Here is a 24291-nt window from a genome sequence, read left to right as displayed (position 1 = left end):
CTCTCGTTCGAAATAAGATCACCAAGGACTGATTCTTCATTAGCAAGGCTGTAATGCCCCGATTTTATTATAATTGAGTTTAATCGAGATAATCAGAATTTTTAGTGATTGAGGATCGTTTTGATATTTAGCAGGGGGTTACTTTGCAACCTTGGATAAATAAAGGACTGAAATGCAAAAGTTGGAATTTATATATTTTATATCATCAACTTGGTTGACCAAGTCTTCCCCCATGCCTCTCCTTTCTCCCTACCCTCTCTCTATCGATTCCTCTCTCCCGAAAGCCATGGAAGCCGACTCCTCAAGCTTTTTTTCCGTTTGATTCGCTCGATCCGACCGTTATATTTGAATTCCGAGTTGAGATTCACGATCACCGCAATGAGGGCTTCATTTAGACGTAAGTTTTGCTACAATCTCTTGAACTTCGATTTTTTTGAGTTTTCAGAATTTGATAATATTGGAGTATGTTATTCTTGAGCTAGCATAGATCGTGTATTCGAAGTCGGTTTAGAAAAAGAACGAAGTTTGGATTTTATATGAATTTCTTGGCTTAAATTCAAAAATGATGATTTTGATTGAGGTTGGATTTGAGTTGTTTTGATGGATTGGGATGATGATTGAGTTATTGTGATTTTTGTTTGATGGTTTGTATTTCCGGATAGTCAGTTTATAGCCGTTATGCCGTCGAAATAGAGTTTGAGTTATCGATTTTGGTTCGGTTTGAGTTGTATATCGAATTTTATTGAGTTTGAATTCCGAGTTGATATTGAGTCCGTATTCGATGTTTTGACAGTTGATTGATGATTCGGGAGTTGATCGAACTTGGAGACTTGTTTATCGATTGAAGAACTGAAGACGGTATATTATTGATTGTTGTATCGACTTTGAGTTTGTTATCCGAATAGACTATGATATCGAGTTATCTCTTGTTGACAGGAATCACTTGAAGTTTCGAGAAAAGGTAAAAGACGACATTAACTTGAATGGGGTTGAATACTCGAGTTTGATTGATTCTCGAGCCCCGAAAATCACATACTGCATGTTAATTGCTTGTGTGATTTGGTTGATTAATTGTTTACACTTGCATTCATATTGAGCCGATTATTCGATTCGTTTTGAAGATAGACGTTTTAGGGAGCTATATTGAAGTGGCTTTGGATTTCGAGTTTTTCCAAGTGCCAGAATACTTCTTATAGTTGCTCTAAAGTCTAGGGGTTGAGTTGAACGACATCCACCCCGAATGGGTGTGTCGGTGAGTTGTTGTGAAGACATGGCCCCGGAATCCCAACTGAATACCGATTGATATTTCGATTATCTGATTTGATAGTCCTGATTTTTGAAGTCATGCATTCATTCATTCTCATTTTGATTTGTTATTGATTATTATGTTTCAATCTGAGGTGTTTATTTGATATTGCATGCCTGTCTCTTTTACTTAGAATTTGTATTTCTAACCGGTTTATCCGGCTGTTGTCTTTGTTTGTATGTGTACTTGGCAACAGGAGGATTAGGAGCTGGATCGAGTCGTCTTGGTTAGCTTGGGGTGAGATTGATAGAAGTGAGACTCCGCGTTGTAGGGTTGAGTCGATTGTATTTGTATTAGTTTTGTTGAGTCGTTGGAACTCTATTCGTCGAACTCGTTTTATTAATCGTGTTTTGTTGGTGTTTTGAAACCCCTTGATTCACATTTGAACTATGAATTGAACCTGTGTTGCTTGGATTATGGATTCGAGTTTGTAAAGATGTATTTTTATGCTTTGGATTTTATGCAGCCGAGTTGACGGCGCGGGCGCGCCTTTGTTTAGCGAGGTCACGGCGCGGGCGCGTTGTTTCTTGCGAGGTTGCGGCACGGGCGCTCTGATTATTGGCGCGGGTGCGCTGTCTTTTGCGAGACTCCGGCGCGGGCGTGCTGCTTTAGGCGCGGGCGCGCTGTTGTTAAAAAAAAATATTTGATTCGTTTTTACGCGACTTTTCATGTTTGATTTTGTTTAATTATTCGAGAATAGGAGATTAGAAACGGGGTCTCACATTAAGTGGTATAAGAGCAATAAGATTCTTGGATTTGAACTAGAGTGAGAGGGGTAGATCGAGTCCGCATGAATTGAACTCTCGCATGTGATTGATTTATTTAAATGATTATTTTTAAATACGTGCTAGCATGCTTTATTGATTCTTGAATTAATTGAATTACATGAGTAGTGATTTAATTTATAAAGCATGAATTACGTGATATATATTTGTCCTTGTACTATTATCTGTTCTCGTATATCATTGAGATTCATGAGTACTCAGAGCAGAGTTTTGGACACCGAGGTTATGAGATTGAGAATAAGTTTGAGATATTGTGTCCTAACCCTTGATATCAGATGGCACCTCGACGATCTTTGAGAAGGAATCAACCACCTTTTACTCCTCCTTCTACTGAGAATCCGCCGCCAGTGATAACTCCTCAGAATGATCAGGGTAGTATTGGAATGGATCAGTTTGATGCAACTGCAACCCCAATGGAGACTCTACTAAAGAGGTTTCGATCTTTCCGACCGCCTACTTTAACGGGTACCGAGAACTCTGTTGCTTGTGAAAGTTGGCTAGATGAAATGGATGAGCTCTTTGGTTCCCTGGACTATACCGATGACCGCAGAATTAGGTTAGTCAGTCATCAGTTGCAGGGTGTTGCTAAGAATTGGTGGACCACAACCAAGAGAGCGAATGAGAACCGAGGCACCGCCATCACTTGGAGCTTGTTCAAGACTGAGTTCTTTAAGCTTTTCTTTCCTGTCTCATATCGAAAGGAAAAGGGTGCCGAATTAGTGAATCTGAAACAAGAGAACTTGAACATTGAGGACTATGTGAACAAATTTGACAGTCTCTTGAGGTTTGCACCTCACGTTGCAGATAACGAGGAAGCCAAGACTGACCATTTCATCAGTGGCTTGAACCCTGAGATATTTACCTTGGTCAATACCGGAAGACCCAACAACTTCACAGATGCTATGGATCACGCGAAGGCTGTTGGAAAACGCGGCTCTCAGATCAATCACGATTGATACCCGGTGCAGCGGAAGTTTAAAAATTTTATTATGGAACAATTCCATAGTGTGGGTATCAACTGTTTAACGATTAAATTATTTGTGTGTGTAAAATTAAATAACTATTATTAAATTTTACCTTCAATCTCGAAGCGAGATTATTGGACACCACACAGATTTCTCTGCGCTTCTTGTATCTCCCAGGAATTGATGAACAAGCTTTCCTTCAATCAGGTCCACGAATAGAGGTTTAATCCCTCTGATAGATTGCACTAGAAAATCTATCAGAAGTTTTCTACGAAGAGAATAAACGAATTTGATTCGCTATTCTAGACTGCAATTCAAAATCACAGACCGGAATTTCTCACGCAGAGAAGGGAGGGGGGCGGCCGAATTGAGAGGGGAGGCTAGGGTTTTTTTTTCGAAAAATCCTGTCTCAATTATGACCAGTTGTGTGTAATTTTTGTACTGTAATAACTTATTTATAATGCAGGCCACTAACACCTTAGGGCCCATTAGTCATAAGTTGAGGCCCGACAAGCAAAGCCCGCATGTTCAGAAATTAATATAAAATTCATCGTGACTCCGATTGATAAACCGATTTTACCAATGTGCACAGAAACCATTTCTGCACATTTTAAAGTCAAGATAAATTTTCCTGAATCCGAATTCAGTGATTTCCAAAAATGTACATCCCTATGTCATTTTAGGAAATCCTACTCCCTTACTCTTATTTAAGAAGTCCAACTTCTTTATTCATTAAATTTAACTATTTAAATTTAACTATCTCAACGGGGATTAAAAACTCCATTACACTGTGTGACCCTCAATGGTTCAGGGATACAGCTAGCCGTGGGCTCACAACTCCTTGTGACTCGGAACAACGATTTCCGACTTGCCCAACGAATCATGGTAAAGCGCCTAGCAACATCGCCCCATGATTCCCTAGGTATCACTGATAGTGCCTACAAGAACCAGTAGATTTTGGTTAGCGTACAGTACGGTCCCTTCATCCATATATCCCGATCGAATCAACAACCATTGGTATATCGAGAGTCGCTCAAGATTCGATAACTATGCAATACATCTTGAAGATCAAATTAGTGACATCGCATGTGCTACTAAGAAACCATTTCTTAAATCACATCAAGTACTCTGGCCAGAGATTCGTCACACTAATATCTCCTCAGATCGCATAGGATATCCACACTCGCAAGTATGTGGTGAATCCTTGACAACAATGCATCGACTCCTATATGTGTTGTAACTGTACCCAATCCCGACACCTGATGACCCCCATAGAGTCGGTAAACGAGTCAAAGCACAGTACTAGCATATAGAGTCTCCATGATGTTTCAAGTAGTAAGGACTAATGGTGTACAACCAAAACCGCGGACTTTATCCACTCGATAAGTGATAACCACTTGGAAAGTCCGGATAGGGTAGTTCGATTATTCATCCTATGAATATCCATTTGCATGCTTCGAACATCTCCATGTTCCCTACCAATGAAACGTGGTACTCCGCATCGCAAATGCTAGTCTCAAACTCGAGCGATCCTTATCCTTATTCTCGGACGGCTCAATCGACTAGGAACAGTTTAGAATATACAGTGACTATAAGATGTATTTCATGATAGACATCCCCATGTTCTACCACATCTTACATACACTATAGTATATTCAAAGTCTTTATCAAAACAACAATAGTATATCACAATATAACAATATGAAGAAAGATAAAGTCATTGCCATTAATAAAAGTGTAAATTATATTAAACAAAAGATTGTTTTTTACAAAGAGTCATCAAAGCCCATAGCCACAAGTTGGCTCACTGGGCACCCACTCTTTCAATCTCCCACTTGCCCTATAGCCAACTAGTCATACTACGTAGACCCATTGCTTCGCGATGTTTGTCAAACAATGGTCCTGGCAAGGGCTTAGTAAGCGGATCAGCGATGTTGTCTGCAGAGGCCACTCGTTCGACAGTGATGTCTCCTCTTTCCACAATCTCCCGGATGATGTGGTATTTCCTCAGTACGTGTTTGGATCTTTGATGAGACCTTGGTTCCTTTGCTTGAGCAACGACACCCGTGTTGTCACAGTACACCGGGACTGGACCAACAAATTCAGGAATGACGCCCAACTCTTGGACGAACTTCCTCATCCAAACGGCCTCTTTAGCAGCAGCTGATGCTGCAATGTATTCAGCCTCAGTGGTGGAATCCGCTGTGGTGTCCTGCTTGGAACTCTTCCAAGAGACAGCACCGCCATTGAGCATGAACACAAATCCAGAGGTTGACTTCGAGTCATCCACGTCACTTTGGAAGCTAGAGTCGGTATAGCCTTCCAATTTCAGTTCTCGTCCTCCATATACCATGAACATATTCTTAGTCCTTTGTAAGTACTTAAGAATGTCCTTCACGGCTTTCCAATGCATTTGACCGGGATTAGCTTGATATCTGCTCGTGACACTCAGAGCAAATGCTACATCCGGTCTGGTAGATATCATCCCATACATGATACTACCTATAGCTGACGCATATGGTACATGTGTCATATTCTCTATCACTTCATCAGTCTTGGGACACATAGACTTGGATAGAGAAACTCCATGACACATGGGTAGATGTCCTCTCTTGGACCCATCCATTGAAAACCGTTTCAATATGGTGTCGATGTAGGTTGATTGAGTGAGTCCTATCATTCTCTTAGATCTATCTCTATAGATCTGTATCCCAAGAATGTAGGATGCCTCACCCAAATCCTTCATCGAGAATCTACCTGATAACCATATCTTTGTTGACTGCAACATCCCTACATCATTCCCAATGAGTAGGATGTCATCAACATAAAGTACTAAGAATGTCACAGCATCCTTAACTACTTTCTTGTACACGCACGGTTCCTCCGGGTTCTTGATGAAACCAAAATCTTTTATTGTTTTATCAAATTTCTGGTTCCAACTTCTTGATGCTTGTTTTAGACCATAAATTGATCTCTGAAGCTTGCATACCTTATGCTCGCTTCCCATGGATGTGAACCCCTCAGGCTGCCTCATATAGATTTCTTCCTTAATGTCTCCATTAAGAAAAGCAGTCTTCACATCCATTTGCCATATCTCATAGTCATACCATGCAGCTATGGCAATAAGGATTCTTATGGACTTGAACATTGCAACTGGTGAAAAGGTTTCATCATAGTCAACTCCTTGTCTTTGAGTGTAACCTTTCGCCACCAATCGCGCCTTGTAGGTCAATACCTTACCATCAGGCCCAAGCTTTCTCTTGTAGATCCATTTACACCCTATTGGAACAATTTCATCAGGAGGATCTACTAAAGACCAAACTTGGTTTGTATGCATTGAATCCAATTCAGACTGCATAGCTTCAAGCCATAAATTTGAATCCGCATCAGAAATTGCTTCCTTGAAGTTTCTTGGATCACATCCAATGTCGGGTTCATCTTGATCCCCTTCAAGAAGAAGACCATATCGAACAGGAGGTCTAGAAGTCCTCTCGGATCTTCTAGGTTCAAGCGTGTCCAGTAATGGTTCCTGAGGCGTAGGATCATTATTTTGTATTTCGGGTTCTTCTCGAACTTCTTCGAGTTCCATCATCTCGCCTTTCTTATCCAATAAGAACTCCTTCTCCAAGAAGGCGGCATTCCTAGAAACAAACACCTTTGTTTCAGCAGGATAATAGAAATAATATCCGATTGAATTCTTCGGATACCCTACAAAATAACATAAGCTGGATCGACTATCCAACTTATCTCCCACTGTCCGCTTCACGTAAGCAGGACATCCCCAAATCCTCAAGTACGAATACTTAGGAGCTTTGCCATTCCATAACTCGTATGGTGTTTTGTCCACTGCTTTAGTGTGGACGTTGTTCAACAACAATACCACCGTTTCAAGCGCATAGCCCCAAAACGAAGGTGGAAGCTCAGTGAAGCTCATCATGGATCGAACCATGTCCAACAAAGTTCGATTACGACGCTCCGATACACCATTCAGCTGTGGTGTCATAGGAGGAGTCCACTGAGAGAGAATCCCATTCTCTTTTAGATAGTTCAAAAACTCGGTACTTAAGTATTCTCCACCTCGATCCGATCGAAGTGCTTTAATACTTTTACCTAGCTTGTTTTCTACTTCAGCCTTGAATTCTTTGAACTTTTCAAATGCTTCAGACTTATATTTCATTAAATATAAATACCCATACCTTGAATAATCGTCAGTAAAGGTAATGAAGTAGGTGTGGCCATATTGAGTCCCAACTCTAAATGGTCCACAAACATCTGTATGGATCAAATCCAACAGATTTTGACTATGCTCAGGTTTCCCCTTAAAAGGAGATTTAGTCATTTTCCCTTTTAGGCAGGATTCACAAGTAGGTAGAGAGTTAATATCAGACATATCAAACATGCCCTCTCCCACTAGCTTGTTCATCCTCCTTGAGGAAATATGACCTAGTCTAGCGTGCCAAAGGTTTGCCGGGTTTTGACTATCGATTTTCCTTTTGTTTGTTGTCGTCGGTTTATCAATATAATTTATTGAAACGTCTTTTAGTTTTAAGTTGTATAGATCGTTTTCAAGTTGTCCATTTCCAATCAAACATTCATTCTTGTAAATATTGCAAATCCCATTCACAAAATTGCAAGAATAACCATCTCTATCTAGCATAGAAACAGAAATAATGTTTTTAATTAAATCCGGAACAAATAAAACATCTCTTAAAAATAACTTAAAACCGTTCTGCAAAATTAAACAAACATCTCCAATGGCTGTAGCTTCAACTCTGGAACCATTCCCGAGCCTCAGCTGGGTCTCACCCATTCTAAGCCTGCGACTTCTTGTCATCACCTGCAAATCATTGCAAATGTGAGATCCACATCCGGTATCCAATACCCAAGAAGTAGTATTAAGTGAAATGTTTATTTCAATATAGAACATACCCTTTGCAGTTCCCAACTGCTCTAGATATTCCTTGCAGTTGCGCTTCCAATGACCGGGCTTCTTGCAGTAATGGCAAACATCCTTGGATTTTCCATTGTTTGAAGCTTTTGTCTTGTGCTTCTTCTCGGGCTCGACTTTCTTGGGTGGGGCAGAACGTTTCTTGCCCTTCATACTTGGCCCCTTCTTAGCAGAAGATGAGGAGCCCACCAAGAAAGCTGGCTTATCCTTCTTAAGTGTGGATTCATATGTCACAAGCATATTGACCATCTCTTCAAGGGTGGCCTCTATCTTGTTCATATTAAAATTTACCACAAATCCGTCAAACGAAGAAGGAAGAGACAGAAGCAGTAAATCCACGTTGAGTTCATGCTCCAACACCAAATCAAGGGTCGCTAACTTTTGTATGAGCCAAATCACTCGTACCCCATGATCACGGACCGAAGTCCCTTCACACATGCGACACGTCATTAGCTCCTTAACAGTAGCGAACCTTTCAGCCCTCGATTGAGCCCCAAAAAGTTCCTTGAGTTGAGCGTGAATGTCAGCAGCATTCACGGTGTCCTCAAATCGCCTCTGGAGTTCATCAGACATCGAGGCTTGAATATAGCATTTGGTCTTGATGTCATGGTCCCACCATGCATCAAGTTTGGCCAATTCCTCCGGACTTACGTCAGCTGGTGCTTCCTTCGGAGGTGATTTCTCTAACACGTAGAGCATCTTCTCCGAAGTCAAGACAATCTTCAACTTCCGGAACCATTCCGTATAGTTTGCGCCAGTTAACTTGTTTTGTTCGAGGATCGAGAATAAAGGATTACGCGAATTCATCGTATGAAATACTGAAAAGAAAAACAGACATATATCAATGATTGTTTAAGCAATTTACTAAGACATAAAATAGGCGAAATTTAATTTTATGAATCTCACTCCCACTATTTTAACAATTTCACTACCCTCTAGTGAAAGCGGGAAACTTTTTCCTTAGTGAGAACATGGAGTCCAATTGACAAACTTATGGTCCCGAATAATATCAGCCAACCATAATTCTCAAAAGGTAGAGCCCAATTGCTTCCAAAGCAACCCCCATGTTTTTACCTCATGTCCAATAAGGGCCCAATAATATGACGCCGTTTAAAGTGACATGTCAAGATGACCCATCAATATTAAGTTGTGATGGACGGTCGCCATGTGGATCCCCCAATAATATGAGCTGATCCCATGGGAGTTCCACCCAACTTACAACATGTGTCGATCCAATGTACAGCTTTCCGACGGACGGGCCCCCCCAATAATATGAGCCGGACCGTATCCGCGGGTAGCATCACATACATTGACCGTTGATGGAAGGTAGGAACATTTAAACAAATTTAAATTTCTTTTATTTATCTTGATATTAATTTTAAATCACATTTAAAATGAGGGATTTTAATTATGAAAATTTGTCTCATCATTTTTCAATTTATTGTATGCTTGCCGGATTCATACAATTATGTCTAAAACATGCATACAATCATAATATCATATATTATATATAGGATGATCGATTCCATTTCTAATTGACTCATGGTTGCCAATCACGAGTCTTAGTCCAATCCTAGGTAATATGCAGTATGCAATGCAATCCTATTACATTAGCTTCCAATTTACATTTCTTCGTCTTTATTGTCTGCTGGGCCCACCATCTTCAAATCTTGATCTCCCACTAAATCTAATGTATTTACAATAAATAGCAATTACAAGTAGGGGATACATTTTAGGGGTGGGAACGGGCCATAAATCAAGCCCACTTTTATTACATATGACATTCATATTGGGCCATAAACCAGGCCCATTAATAAAACCAACAACAATAAAACAAATGTAAATTCCTAACATACACCTACAAAATTGGTCATGACAATCGATCATCCTTATCCAATAACATTTAATTCAAAATTAATTTATTGGATATCATGCATGGCAATTTAAATTTAAACAGGATAAAATCATATTTTATATATAAAATCATATTTTACATATAAAATCATATTTTACCTTTTATTAAATAAAATCATATTTTATCTACAGAATCTAATTTTATAGATAAAATCATATTTTACTTAATATATACATAAGATCAAATCTTATCATCAATTGTACCAAAAATAATTGATTTCAAAATTCAATTTAAGGATAAAATATTAAAATTTTCCAAAAATTCAAATTTATCCAAAAATCAATTTTAAAATTTTCGGACTCGAACAATTCGATCCGATGCCTCGTGAACCAATCAAAAACAATTTTTGACCGGACCAAAATAAAATTTTAACACATTAAAATTAATTTAAATAAAAAAATAATTTTTCCCGCGGGCCGCGCGGGACACTCCCGGGCCGGCCCGCACCCGTGGGCGCGGGCCGGGGTAGCCCGGCTGCCCCTTTAGGGCAGCGACAATCGCTGCCCTGGCGGCGCCTGGGCGGCGCCGTGCGCTGCCCTGGGCGGGGCCGAGCGTCGCCCTGGGCGGCGCCGAGCGTCGCCCCTGGGCGGCGCCGTGCGCCGCCCGGGGCAGCGACCGTCGCTGCCCCACCGGGCAGCGATCCAATCGCTGCCCGGGTTTTGCCCGAAAATTTTTTTCTTTTATTTAAAATATTTATTTTGTTTTTTTTAAAAACCAAGACTCAAAAATTTTGTACAATCGATTAATTTAATCGTTTGATCTGAGCAACCTTGCTCTGATACCACTGTTGGAAAACGCGGCTCTCAGATCAATCACGATTGATACCCGGTGCAGCGGAAGTTTAAAAATTTTATTATGGAACAATTCCATAGTGTGGGTATCAACCGTTTAACGATTAAATTATTTGTGTGTGTAAAATTAAATAACTATTATTAAATTTTACCTTCAATCTCGAAGCGAGATTATTGGACACCACACAGATTTCTCTGCGCTTCTTGTATCTCCCTGGAACTGATGAACAAGCTTTCCTTCAATCAGGTCCACGAATAGAGGTTTAATCCCTCTAATAGATTGCACTAGAAAATCTATCAGAAGTTTTCTACGAAGAGAATAAACGAATTTGATTCGCTATTCTAGACTGCAATTCAAAATCACAGACCGGAATTTCTCACGCAGAGAAGGGAGGGGGGCGGCCGAATTGAGAGGGGAGGCTAGGGTTTTTTTTTCGAAAAATCCTGTCTCAATTATGACCAGTTGTGTGTAATTTCTGTACTGTAATAACTTATTTATAATGCAGACCACTAACACCTTAGGGCCCATTAGTCATAAGTTGAGGCCCGACAAGCAAAGCCCGCATGTTCAGAAATTAATATAAAATTCATCGTGACTCCGATTGATAAACCGATTTTACCAATGTGCACAGAAACCATTTCTGCACATTTTAAAGTCAAGATAAATTTTCATGAATCCGAATTCAGTGATTTCCAAAAATGTACATCCCTATGTCATTTTAGGAAATCCTACTCCCTTACTCTTATTTAAGAAGTCCAACTTCTTTATTCATTAAATTTAACTCTTTAAATTTAACTATCTCAACGGGGATTAAAAACTCCATTACACTGTGTGACCCTCAATGGTTCAGGGATACAGCTAGCCGTGGGCTCACAACTCCTTGTGACTCGGAACAACGATTTCCGACTTGCCCAACGAATCATGGTAAAGCGCCTAGCAATATCGCCCCATGATTCCCTAGGTATCACTGATAGTGCCTACAAGAACCAGTAGATTTTGGTTAGCGTACAGTACGGTCCCTTCATCCATATATCCCGATCGAATCAACAACCATTGGTATATCGAGAGTCGCTCAAGATTCGATAACTATGCAATACATCTTGAAGATCAAATTAGTGACATCGCATGTGCTACTAAGAAACCATTTCTTAAATCACATCAAGTATTCTGGCCAGAGATTCGTCACACTAATATCTCCTCAGATCGCATAGGATATCCACACTCGCAAGTATGTGGTGAATCCTTGACAACAATGCATCGACTCCTATATGTGTTGTAACTGTACCCAATCCCGACACCTGATGACCCCCATAGAGTCGGTAAACGAGTCAAAGCACAGTACTAGCATATAGAGTCTCCATGATGTTTCAAGTAGTAAGGACTAATGGTGTACAACCAAAACCGTGGACTTTATCCACTCGATAAGTGATAACCACTTGGAAAGTCCGGATAGGGTAGTTCGATTATTCATCCTATGAATATCCATTTGCATGCTTCGAACATCTCCATGTTCCCTACCAATGAAACGTGGTACTCCGCATCGCAAATGCTAGTCTCAAACTCGAGCGATCCTTATCCTTATTCTCGGACGGCTCAATCGACTAGGAACAGTTTAGAATATACAGTGACTATAAGATGTATTTCATGATAGACATCCCCATGTTCTACCACATCTTACATACACTATAGTATATTCAAGGTCTTTATCAAAACAACAATAGTATATCACAATATAACAATATGAAGAAAGATAAAGTCATTGCCATTAATAAAAGTGTAAATTATATTAAACAAAAGATTGTTTTTTACAAAGAGTCATCAAAGCCCATAGCCTTAAGTTGGCTCACTGGGCACCCACTCTTTCAAAGGGAGCCAAAGCCGGATTCTTAATGCAACGAGTTAATCAGGTATCTCCTCAGCAGCAGAAAAAATATTTTCAGAACCAGCCTATTCAGTTTCAGCCTCAACAGTCTCAGTATCAGTACCAACCTTCTCAGCAGTCGAATCAGCCTCAGAGGTTTGAGGGAGGCAAAAGTGGCAGAAACAAGCGAGATCAGTATCGGCCGAAGGGGAAGAATTTCAAGAAGTCTGGTAACAGTTCATCGAGTTCCAGTGGCTCTAGACAGATCAGTTCTGGGCAGAGTTCAGGGTTTTCTGGAGCTTCATGCAGCAAGTGTGGAGGACGTCATCCCAGTGATCAGTGTCGAGGCGTGTTTGGTAGTTGCAATATCTGCCAGCAGCCGGGTCACTTTGCTAGAGTTTGTCCTCAGCGAGGATCCGATAGAGCTCAGAGCGGCAGTTCTTCTCGACCGCCAGCTCAGCCCAAGAGATCAGCTTCTGCAGTTCATTCCTTTCAACCTCAACAGCAGACTCGTTAGGGAGGTAATCAAAATCAGAACCAACCTCCTCGACAGCAGGCGAGGGTGTTTGCCTTGACAGAGGATCAAGCCAATGCAGCCCCGAATGACGTGATAGCAGGTAACTGTTTGATTTTTGGTTATCCTGCGTTTGTGTTGATTGATACGGGTGCTTCTCACTGTTTTATTTCTGAAAGATTTGTCATGATGCATGATTTATTTTCTGAGCCATTATCTGATGTTGTTTCTATTACTTCACCTTTGGGTGAAGGAATTGTTTCAGTGAGAATGGTCCGAAATTGTGTAATAGAATCCAAAGGGAATTCGATTGAGATTGACTGCATCGTACTTGGATTATTCGATTTTGACTGTATTGTCGGGATTGATGCTCTGACCAAGTATAGGGCGACAGTAGATTGCTTTCAGAAAGTGATTCGATTCAGACCTGAGATGGCAGACGATTGGAAGTTTTTCGGTAAGGGTTATCGATCCAAAATTCCGTTGATTTCTGTGTTATCCATGTCTCATTTGATACAAAAAGGAGCAGAGGGATTCTTGATTTATGCAATGGATGTTCAGAGGTCTAGTCCTGAGTTGTCTGAGATACCCGTTGTTAGCGAGTTTCCTGATGTTTTTCCAGACGAGATTCCTTGTTTACCGCCTATTCGAGACATCGAATTTAGCATTGAACTTTCACGAGGTACTCAGCCTATTTCGAAAGCACCTTACCGTATGGCTCCGTACATCCGACCTAGCGTATCGCCTTGGGGTGCACCAGTGCTTTTTGTGAGGAAGAAAGACGGTTCTATGCGACTTTGCATCGACTACCGCTAGTTGAATCAAGCGACGGTCAAGAACAAGTATCCTCTGCCAAGAATCGACGATCTTTTTGATCAACTGCAAGGTTCTTCAGTGTATTCGAAGATAGATCTACGATCAGGGTATCATCAGCTGAGAGTTCGCGACGAGGATGTGCCGAAGACAGCTTTCAGAACCAGATATGGGCATTTCGAATTCATAGTCATGCCGTTTGGTTTGACCAATGCTCCAGCAGTTTTTATGGATCTGATGAATCGTATCTTTCAACGGTATCTAGATGAGTTCGTCATCATCTTCATCGACGACATTCTGATCTATTCGAAGAACCGTTCTAATCATGCCGAGCATTTGAGAATCGTATTGCAGACCTTGCGAGCCGAACAGTTGTATGCTAAGCTATCAAAGTGCGAGTTCTGGTTGGACCGAGTTGTTTTTATAGGCCACATTGTATCAGGAGATGGAATATTTGTGGACCCCAGTAAGATCGAGGCAGTTATGAATTGGCAGAGACCGACATCAGTGCCAGAAATCCGAAGCTTCATGGGTTTAGCGGGGTATTATCGCCGATTTACCGAGGGCTTCTCTTCCATTGCAAATCCAATTACTCAGTTGACCCAGAAGAATGCACCGTTTTTTTGGTCCGAGCAGTGTGAGGCTAGTTTCATTATGCTGAAGAAGAGATTGACCAGCGCTCTGATCTTGTCTATTCCATCAGGTACTGGAGGTTTCTCTGTGTACTGCGATGCTTCTCACCGTGGTTTTGGATGCATTCTTATGCAGAGGAAGCATGTCATAGCTTATGCTTCGAGGCAGCTGAAGCCTCACGAGACTCGTTATCCGATCCATGATCTCGAGCTAGCTGCAATTGTGTTTGCTTTGAAGACTTGGCGCCATTACCTGTATGGCGAGTCGTTTGAGAAATTTTCTGACCACAAGAGCCTGAAATACTTGTTTTCTCAGTCTGAGCTGAATATGAGGCAGAGGATATGGATGGATTTGCTTAAGGACTTCGAATGCGAGATCAAGTATTATCCTGGAAAGTCGAATGCAGCTGCAGACGCTCTTAGTCGGAAGCTTTGTTCTTTGTCTCTTTCTACGATTGGTGTCTCTCGTTTAATTGAAGACTGTTGTACTTCTAGTTTGGAGTTTGAGACCGATAGGAGATCCATCAGAGTTTTTGCGATTCAGGCCGAGCCAGAGTTGTTTCAGTTGATCAGAGAGGCACAGAGATCCGATCCGAGCATTCAGAGTTCGATAGAGAAGGTTCGATCAGGTCATCAATCAGAATTTTAGGTCAGGGATGATATTCTATTCGTGAATAACCGTATTGTTGTGCCCGATGTTTCTGAGTTGAGACAGCGTATTCTTCGAGAGGCACATTGCAGTCGGTTCAGTGTTCATCCAGGAGGCCAAAAGATGTATAACGACTTGAAGACTCAGTTTTGGTGGAAGAAATTGAAAGGGGATGTCACAAGGTTTGTGTCCCGTTGTCTGAATTTTCAACAAGTGAAAGCCGAGAGGAAGAAACCAGGTGGATTATTGCACAGTTTACCTATCCCGGAATGGAAGTGGGATCATATCTCTATGGATTTTGTCATGAAGCTACCGCATTTAGTCTGAGGTTGTGATGCGATTTGGGTAGTGATTGACCGATTGACGAAATCTGCTTGTTTCATTCCATACCGTATGACATACCGTCACGATCAAATGGTCGAGTTGTATGTCAGAGAGGTTGTGAGATTGCACGGCGTGCCAAAGTCGATAGTATCAGATAGAGATCCGAGGTTCACTTCTCACTTTTGGCACAGTCTTCAGGAGGCTTTGGGTACTCGTTTGCACTTAAGCACAGCATATCACCCTCAGACCGACGGTCAGTCTGAGCGTACGATATAGACTTTGGAGGATATGCTTCGCGCTGTAGTGCTTGATTTTGGATCAGGTTGGCAGGAGTCCTTGCCTCTAGTGGAGTTTTCGTACAATAACAGCTTCTAGGCGAGTATTGGAATGACACCTTTTGAAGTTTTGTACGGGAAGAAGTGCAAATCTCTGTTATTTTGGGATGATATTTCAGAATCACCTGAGTTGGTTCCAGATATGATTCACGATATGGCAGAGCAGGTGAAGTTGATCTGAGTCAGAATGAAGACAGCCCAAGATCGACAGGCCAAGTATGCGAATTTCAGACGCAGACCACTGTCTTTTGATCAGGGAGACCGTGTGTTTCTGAAGATTTCTTCGTTCCGAGGTACTGTCAGAGTTGGAAATAGAGGGAAGTTGTCGCCGAGATTCCTTGGTCCGTATGAAATTCTGGAGAAGATAGGCGATCTTGCCTATAAGATTTCTCTTCCTCCGTCTCTTTCAGGTATCCACGATTTGTTTCACGTCTCGATGTTGCGGAAATATCATCCGGATCTGTCCCATATTCTTCAGCCAGATGAGGCCGAACTTGATGAGAATCTGAGTTACTTCGAGCGACAGATTCAGATTCTTGACAAGAAAGAGAAGCATCTCAGAAACAAGTCGATTCCGTTGGTGAAGATTCAGTGGAGTCGTCACGGAGTTGAAGAAGCAACCTGGGAGACCGAATCCGATATGAGGCAGCGATTTCCAGAGTTATTCGATTGAGGTGAGTTCGTCTTCAGTTTGTTTCGTTCTTGTTCAGTCTGTGATCTGTCAGATTTCGAGGAAGAAATCGAATCTTAGAGGGGGAGAATTGTAATGCCCCGATTTTATTACAATTGAGTTTAATCGAGATAATCAAAATTTTTAGTGATTGAGGATCGTTTTGATATTTAGCAGGGGGTTACTTTGCAACCTTGGATAAATAAAGGACTGAAATGCAAAAGTTGGAATTTATATATTTTATATCATCAACTTGGTTGACCAAGTCTTCCCCCATACCTCTCCTTCCTACCTACCCTCTCTCTATCGATTCCTCTCTCCCGGAAGCCATGGAAGTCGACTCGTCAAGCTTCTTTTCCGTTTGATTTGCTCGATCCGATCATTAGATTTGAATTCCGAGTTGAGATTCACGATCACCGCAACGAGGGCTTAATTTAAACGTAAGTTTTGCTACGATCTCTTGAACTTCGATTTTGTTGAGTTTTCAGAATTTGATAATATTGGAGTATATTATTCTTGAGCTAGCATAGATCGTGTATTCGAAGTCGGTTTGGAAAAAGAACGAAGTTTGGATTTTATATGAATTTTTAGGCTTAAATTCGAAAATGATGATTTTGATTGAGGTTGGATTTGAGTTGTTTTGATGGATTGGGATGATGATTGAATTATTGTGATTTTTTTTTGATGGTTTGTATTTTCGGATAGTCAGTTTATAGCCGTTATGCCGTCGAAATCGAGTTTGAGTTATCGATTTTGGTTCGGTTTGAGTTGTATATCGAATTTGATTGAGTTTGAATTCCGAGTTGATATTGAGTCCGTATTCGATGTTTTGACAGTTGATTGAGGATTCGGGAGTTGATCGAACTTGGAGACTTTTTTATCGATTGAAGAACTGAAGACGGTATATTATTGATTGTTGTATCGACTTTGAGTTTGTTATCCGAATAGACTATGATATCGAGTTATCTCTTGTTGACAGGAATCACTTGAAGTTTCGAGAAAAGGTAAAAGATGACATTAACTTGAATGGGGTTGAATACTCGAGTTCGATTGATTCTCGAGCCCCGAAAATCACATACTGCATGTTAATTTCTTGTGTGAACTTGGTTGATTAATTGTTTACACTTGCATTCATATTGAGCCGATTATTCGATTCGTTTTGAAGATAGACGTTTTAGGGAGCTATATTGAAGTGAATTTGGATTTTGAGTTTTTTCAAGTGCCAGAATACTTCTTATAGTTGCTCTAAAGTCTAGGGGTTGAGTTGAACGACATCCACCCCAAATGGGTGTGTCGGTGAGTTGTTGTGAAGACTTGGCCCGGGATCCCAACCGAATACCGATTGATATTTCGATTATCTGATTTGATAGTCCTGAGTTTTGAAGTCATGCATTCACTCATTCTCATTTTGATTTGTTATTGATTATTACGTTTCAATCTGAGGTGTTTATTTGATATTGCATGCATGTATCTTTTACTTAGAAATTGTATTTCTAACCAGTTTATCCGGCTGTTGTCTTTGTTTGTATGTGTACTTGGCAACAGGAGGATTAGGAGCTGGACCGAGTCTTCTTGGTTAGCTTGGGGTGAGATTGATAGAAGTGAGACTCCGCGTTGTAGGGTTGAGTCGATTGTATCTGTATTAGTTTTGTTGAGTCGTTGGAACTCTATTCGTCGAACTCGTTTTATTAATCGTGTTTTGTTGGTGTTTCGAAACCCCCTGATGCACGTTTGAACTATGAATTGAACCTGGGTTGCTTGGATTATGGATTCGAGTTTGTAAAGATGTATTTTTATGCTTTGGATTTTATGCAGCCGAGTTGACGGCGCGGGCTCGCCTTTGTTTAGCGAGGTCACAGCGCGGGCGCCCTGATTATTGATGCGGGCGCGCTGTTTCTTGCGAGGTCGCGGCGCGGGCGCTTTGATTATTGGCGCGGGCGCACTGTCTTTTGCGAGACTCCGGCGCGGGCGCGCTGTTGTTAAAAAAAAAAATAATAAATTTGATTCGTTTTTACGCGGCTCTTCATGTTTGATTTTGTTTAAGTATTCGAGAATAGGAGATTAGAAACGGGGTCTCACAAAGGCTCTTCAGTCTAGTATTGTATTCCATGATGGTCTCACTTTTCTCCATTCTCAATTTCTCAAATTTTGAAGTTAGGAGATGCATCCTTGTCTTATTAACACTTGTCGAGCCTTCACAATGAGTTTGAAGTTTCTCCCAGGCATCCTTTGCACAAGTACAAGTACCAATTAGATTAAATATATTCATATCCAAAGAGGTAAAAATTGCATTAATGGCTTTTGCATTATAATTGGACGAAGTGATCTCATCGTCTATCCATTGTGCTATTGCTTTTGGTCCAGGAATATCATCCTCTCTCATTGGTGGTGACAAACCATCTAGCACATGTTGACAAGCCCTGGAATCAATTGATTGTATATATATGCTCATCTTAAGTTTTCATGGGCCGTAATTTGTTCCATCCAAGATTGGTGGACGAATTTCAACATTCGTGTACGTAGTATCCATAACAAACTTGCATCAAGAACCAAGAACTCACTTAGTAAAGTCAAGTGGTGGCTCTGATACCACGTGAAAGAAACGTTGTACATGGTTTGTTATGTGAAAACAAGCAGTGTTGTACATGGTGTTGTAGCACCAACGACAACACAGTACAGCGAAAATTTAAAGCGTAAATAAAACGCAAGTAAATAATTTTTCACGAATATAAAAACTCGTGCAGGTGCCTTAGGGCCAAATATCACTAAAAAACGTAAGATCAGTCTTACAAAGAAATACTAATGATTTTATGAAAAATCAATAAATCATAAATTCCTCAACAAGTTGAGAAATCAAACTTGCATCCTACAAAATCAGAGTACAAAATAAATAGATGCAACTCCCGTAGCCTAAATGGAAGAGACACGAAAAGATCTTCAAAAACACAGTTCCCACAGTGTTGTCTTCGATGTCTTCAACACTAACGGCAACACAGGATACACAATAATGATGATTGCAAAATCTGACTTCAAGAACCTTCAACTCTACGCCTGGAATCTTCAATGAATGCTCTGTGAGTCGTCATCAGAAGTCCCTATTTATCAAGTCTTGAAGATTTCCTTAGATAGAGTCATATACGAATAAGGAAATATGTTTAAGTAGGAATAAAACTCTATCAAATCTAGCAAATCATATATTGATAATATCGAATAATATTATATCTAATAAATACCTTATCAAGACATTATTAAGCATGGCAAATATATTTATCAAGATATTCGAAATATACACAAGATATTTGCCAATTATTTTAACTTGTCGAGAAAGCAAAATCAAATATTAATTACAACTTAAGACCGAGAATATCAAAGAATTAAAATTCCTTTCAGCTTTTATCACGATGGATCCGGAACACACTTACTTTTCGATATGCAGTAAGTAAATTTCTGTATTAATACAGTAGATTGCAAATTATGTTAATCAAGAAAACTTTGTAAGACACATTCTCTTAAAAAAATTAAGTGTTGATAAAGATAGTCAAACTCATGACAATTCTAATTTCTACCAACTCGTACACTCATAATATGTTAATATTACTTTTTTTATTTTTCTAAGAATTGGGGGTGCACTATAATTGGATACCAATTCAAATATGAAATTAGTTTTCTTATATATATATTTATATATATATATATATATATATATATATATATATATATATATATTTGTCGGTCGTATTTTGTCATACATGTCTCACAAATCGTTTTCTGTTAGACGAGTCAAGTCTGCTCATATTTATAATAAAAATTAATATTGACAAAAAAATAATATTTTTCATAGAAAACCTAAAATTGACATAATAAGACTGTCTCACGTGAGTTTTTGAGATCTCTTGTTATTATCTATTACTCTAGACACATCCCATAGTCCAATGTGGAACCGGATATTAAACGTTTATACCGACAAAAATTGCATGCAAGTAACTTAAAATTTTACAGTAAATTGGGGCAAATAAGATGGCAACATGTAATTGTTCTAACACGAGTTGTATCCTATAGAATATACAAAAAATCGCCTAATTATCATAAATATATCTTGGTCCACCACTGGTTAATTTAATATCATTAATATGACATTGAGCTGCTAATAACCATAATTTCAACCCTAGATCTTGTATCTATCACAAAGCATTAAATCAGTACACAACTCAAAGTTTGCCAAAAAGCTTAAAGTCTTTAGCTCAATCCTCTAGCAAATCCATGAGTAATTTATCCCTCTCCTTATCCTTCTTTAGCAACAAAAATTAGATTAATTTTTGAACACTTTGTTCCATCCCAGAAATAATCTCTTCTGTAGCATCAACAAATTTGAAGGGAATATTTATTTCCTTAGATTTCTTAAAGTTTTCAAAAATATTTATTTTAAGTCTTTTGTCTTTCTTGGACTTCAAGTTTTTAAATTGATTGAGATATCTTAAATAAGGAAATATTTTATACTCAATTGATTTATTATTTGATATGAGATATTATGTGCTTATCATAATATATAACTATCTCAAATTAATGATTTGTTTCTTATCTTTGAAGATTCAAATATTTGAGTTAAGGAAACAAAATCATGTTGAAAAGTGATAAGGCTTTCACGCCTATAAATAAGAAATAAGAGAGAGCCAAATGAGTAGAGATTTTTAAGAGAGCTTTCGGAGAGTTTGAGCGTATACACTTTGAAGATTTCTGAAGGTCGGTTTTTCAGCTTTGTTGAAGCTAGTTTACTTGATCGCCTTGAAGGTTTGGAGAGAACCTGATGATTGGATCGAAAGCTTGTGTTGCTCTCATGTTTAGGCGTCAAGAATCAACTCCTTCTTTGTTTTCATCATTCTACTTCGAGTAGATGTTTAAGGGAGTTGTTTTGATGATTTATTTTCTCAAATGCTTTGAGAAAATTGTTTTGACAATAATTCACTAGTTTTAGGGTTTTTGTAAAACTCTTTATTATTTTTCTAGTGAAGATTTTTTGCCTTGAGGCACTGAAGCTTAATTATTCTTGAGTACTTTACTATTTGATTTTGTTTTATTTAAATTTTTAATTATTTCCGCTACATGTTATGTCAGATGTTGCCAACATCTTGTGACAATATCTAAATTTGATATTGTGTGAAACCATTTATTCCTTAAAAGTGGAGACCAGAGACAGAATCTTGATACACTAAGAACTGATCCTGGTTAATATTTCTTTTTAGGGAATAATATGGACTCGTCTACAATAGCCAATTTTTTTTTGAAACCTCCAGTGCTAGATGACACAAACTATGCCTTGTAAAAGACTAGGATGCGCTTTACTTTCAAAGCAATGAATGAGCATGCATGGCAGAGTATACTCACCGTTTGGACTACACCAAAAATAGTGGATAAATATGGTGACTACATCATAAAACTAGAGACATCATGGACCACCGAGGAGGCACAAATTTCTAGCTTTAATGCTAAGGCAATCAACGCTATATTCTCAAGCGTGGATATGAGAATGTTTGGGCTTATTACTGACTGTGTCACTGCCAAGAATGCTTGGGATACTCTACAAGAGCATTGTGAGGATCTAAGAGTGTCAAAAGAACAAGGATGATACTGCTGAATTCCAAATTCGAGATACTCAAAATGAATGAAGATGAAACTATCTCAGATTATGATCAGTGTCTTAGGGAGTTAGCCACTGAATCATTCACTCTTGGAAAATTGATTGCTAATGAAAGGCTTGTGAATAAGGTTCTTTGCTCGTTGCAAGAAAGATTTAATAGGAAGATTTGGGCATTTGAAGAAGTAAAAGACACTTCAAAGTTGAAGTTGACAGAACTGATAAGCATTCTTCAAGTATTTGAAATGAATACTACGACACAGAAGAAGGACAAGGGAAACTTTGGCTATGATACCAACTGATATGAATTCTCGTGGTATGGAAGGCAAACACTATTATATTGAATCGCACCCTCAATCCAATAACAAAAAGAAATCAAAGAATTTGCCCGATCTTAAAACAAGTAACGAATTTTGAAAAATCCACCTCTAGCTTACAAAGAAACTAGCAATAGAAATTCACGAGATAAACAACTGAACACAACGGGACCTTCAGAGAACTTGTTTCTGACAACCTACGAGGATAATCAATCGAGAATTGCCACAAAGCTATGAACTTTGATAAGTTTGATTTGAATAAAGAACAAAGCTTCAATAAAAATTCTAGAAAGAATTTTTTGTATTGAATAATCAAAATCTGAATTCTTAATTGTATTCAATAATGAATGTTTGTTGTATTTATAATACAACTACAAAATAATAAAATATATCGCAATATATATCTAAAGATATAATAATATCTCCTAAAAGTTTCCTAGTAGGAATAAAAGACTCAAAAATAGCATAAAATATAAAAAATAAACTTAATATATCGCACACACACAAACACCTTTGGTGTGTGTAAAAGTACGTCGTGCGGGCGCACAAGCACGCAGCGCGGGCGCGCATTTGTTATGGATGTTCCAACTAGCTGCTTCAGGATGCAGCGCATACGCGCAACATAGGAGGCGGGGGCGCTCCGGATGTTCGCATATTCCTCGTCAAACCAACACTCGTACGCACGGGCGCGCGATCTTCAAGGCGCGGGCGCGCGTCTTCTTCGCAGAGCAAGGCGCGGGCGTGCCGCTGCTTTAAACTTGGTCTTCAATTTTTTCACTTTCTTGACCTCCTTTGACTTCAATAATATTTTAACATCCTCCAAATTGAATATCAAGTATTCCAACGCCCTCTAGTGAATTTATAATCAATGATTGAAGTGCTTCCTTGAATTTCTTGCCTCGACCTCTTGTAATTGGTCCACGTGGCATTTCCAATGGGTCCTTAGCTTCCTCAGCAACATGCGAGCCATCCATGATTGCATCATCCTCCCCTGTATGAAAATTATTTGTCCTCAAATCTTTTGTAAGAGTGGGTGCCCAGTGAGCCAACTGTGTGGCTATGGGCTTTGTTGACTCTTTGTATAAACAATCTTTTGTTTAATATTATTTACACTTTTATGGCAATGACTTTATATTACTTCATATTGTTATATTGTGATATACTATTGTTGTTTTGATAAAGACCTTGAATATACTATAGTGTATGTAAGATGTGGTAGAACATGGAGATGTCTATCATGAAATACATCTTATAGTCACTGTATGTTCTAAAACCGTTCCTAGTCGATTGAGCCGTCCGATAATAAGGATAAGGATCGCTCGAGTTTGAGACTAGCATTTGCGATGCGGAGTACCACGTTTCATTGGTAGGGAACATGGAGATGTTCGAAGCATGCAAATGGATATTCATAGGATGAATAGTCGAACTACCCTATCCGGACTTTCCAAGTGGTTATCACTTATCGAGTGGATAAAGTCCGCGGTTTTGGTTGTACACCATTAGTCCTTACGACTTGAAACATCATGGAGACTCTATATGCTAGTACTGTGCTTTGACGTGTTTACCGACTCTGAGGGGGTCATCAGGTGTCGAGATTGGGTACAGTTACGACACATATAGGAGTCAATGCATTGTTGTCAAGGATTCACCACATACTTGCGAGTGTGGATATCCTATGCGATCTGAGGAGATATTAGTGTGACAAATCTCTGGCCAGAGTACTTGATGTGATTTAAGAAATGGTTTCTTAGTAGCACATGCGATGTCACTAATTTGATCTTCAAGATGTATTGCATAGTTATCGAATCTTGAGCGACTCTCGATATACCAATG

The sequence above is a fragment of the Henckelia pumila genome, chromosome 1, assembly GCF_033568475.1.
Source record: "Henckelia pumila isolate YLH828 chromosome 1, ASM3356847v2, whole genome shotgun sequence".
In the NCBI taxonomy this organism is placed as follows: Eukaryota; Viridiplantae; Streptophyta; class Magnoliopsida; order Lamiales; family Gesneriaceae; genus Henckelia; species Henckelia pumila.
This window is presented reverse-complemented; position numbering follows the sequence as displayed.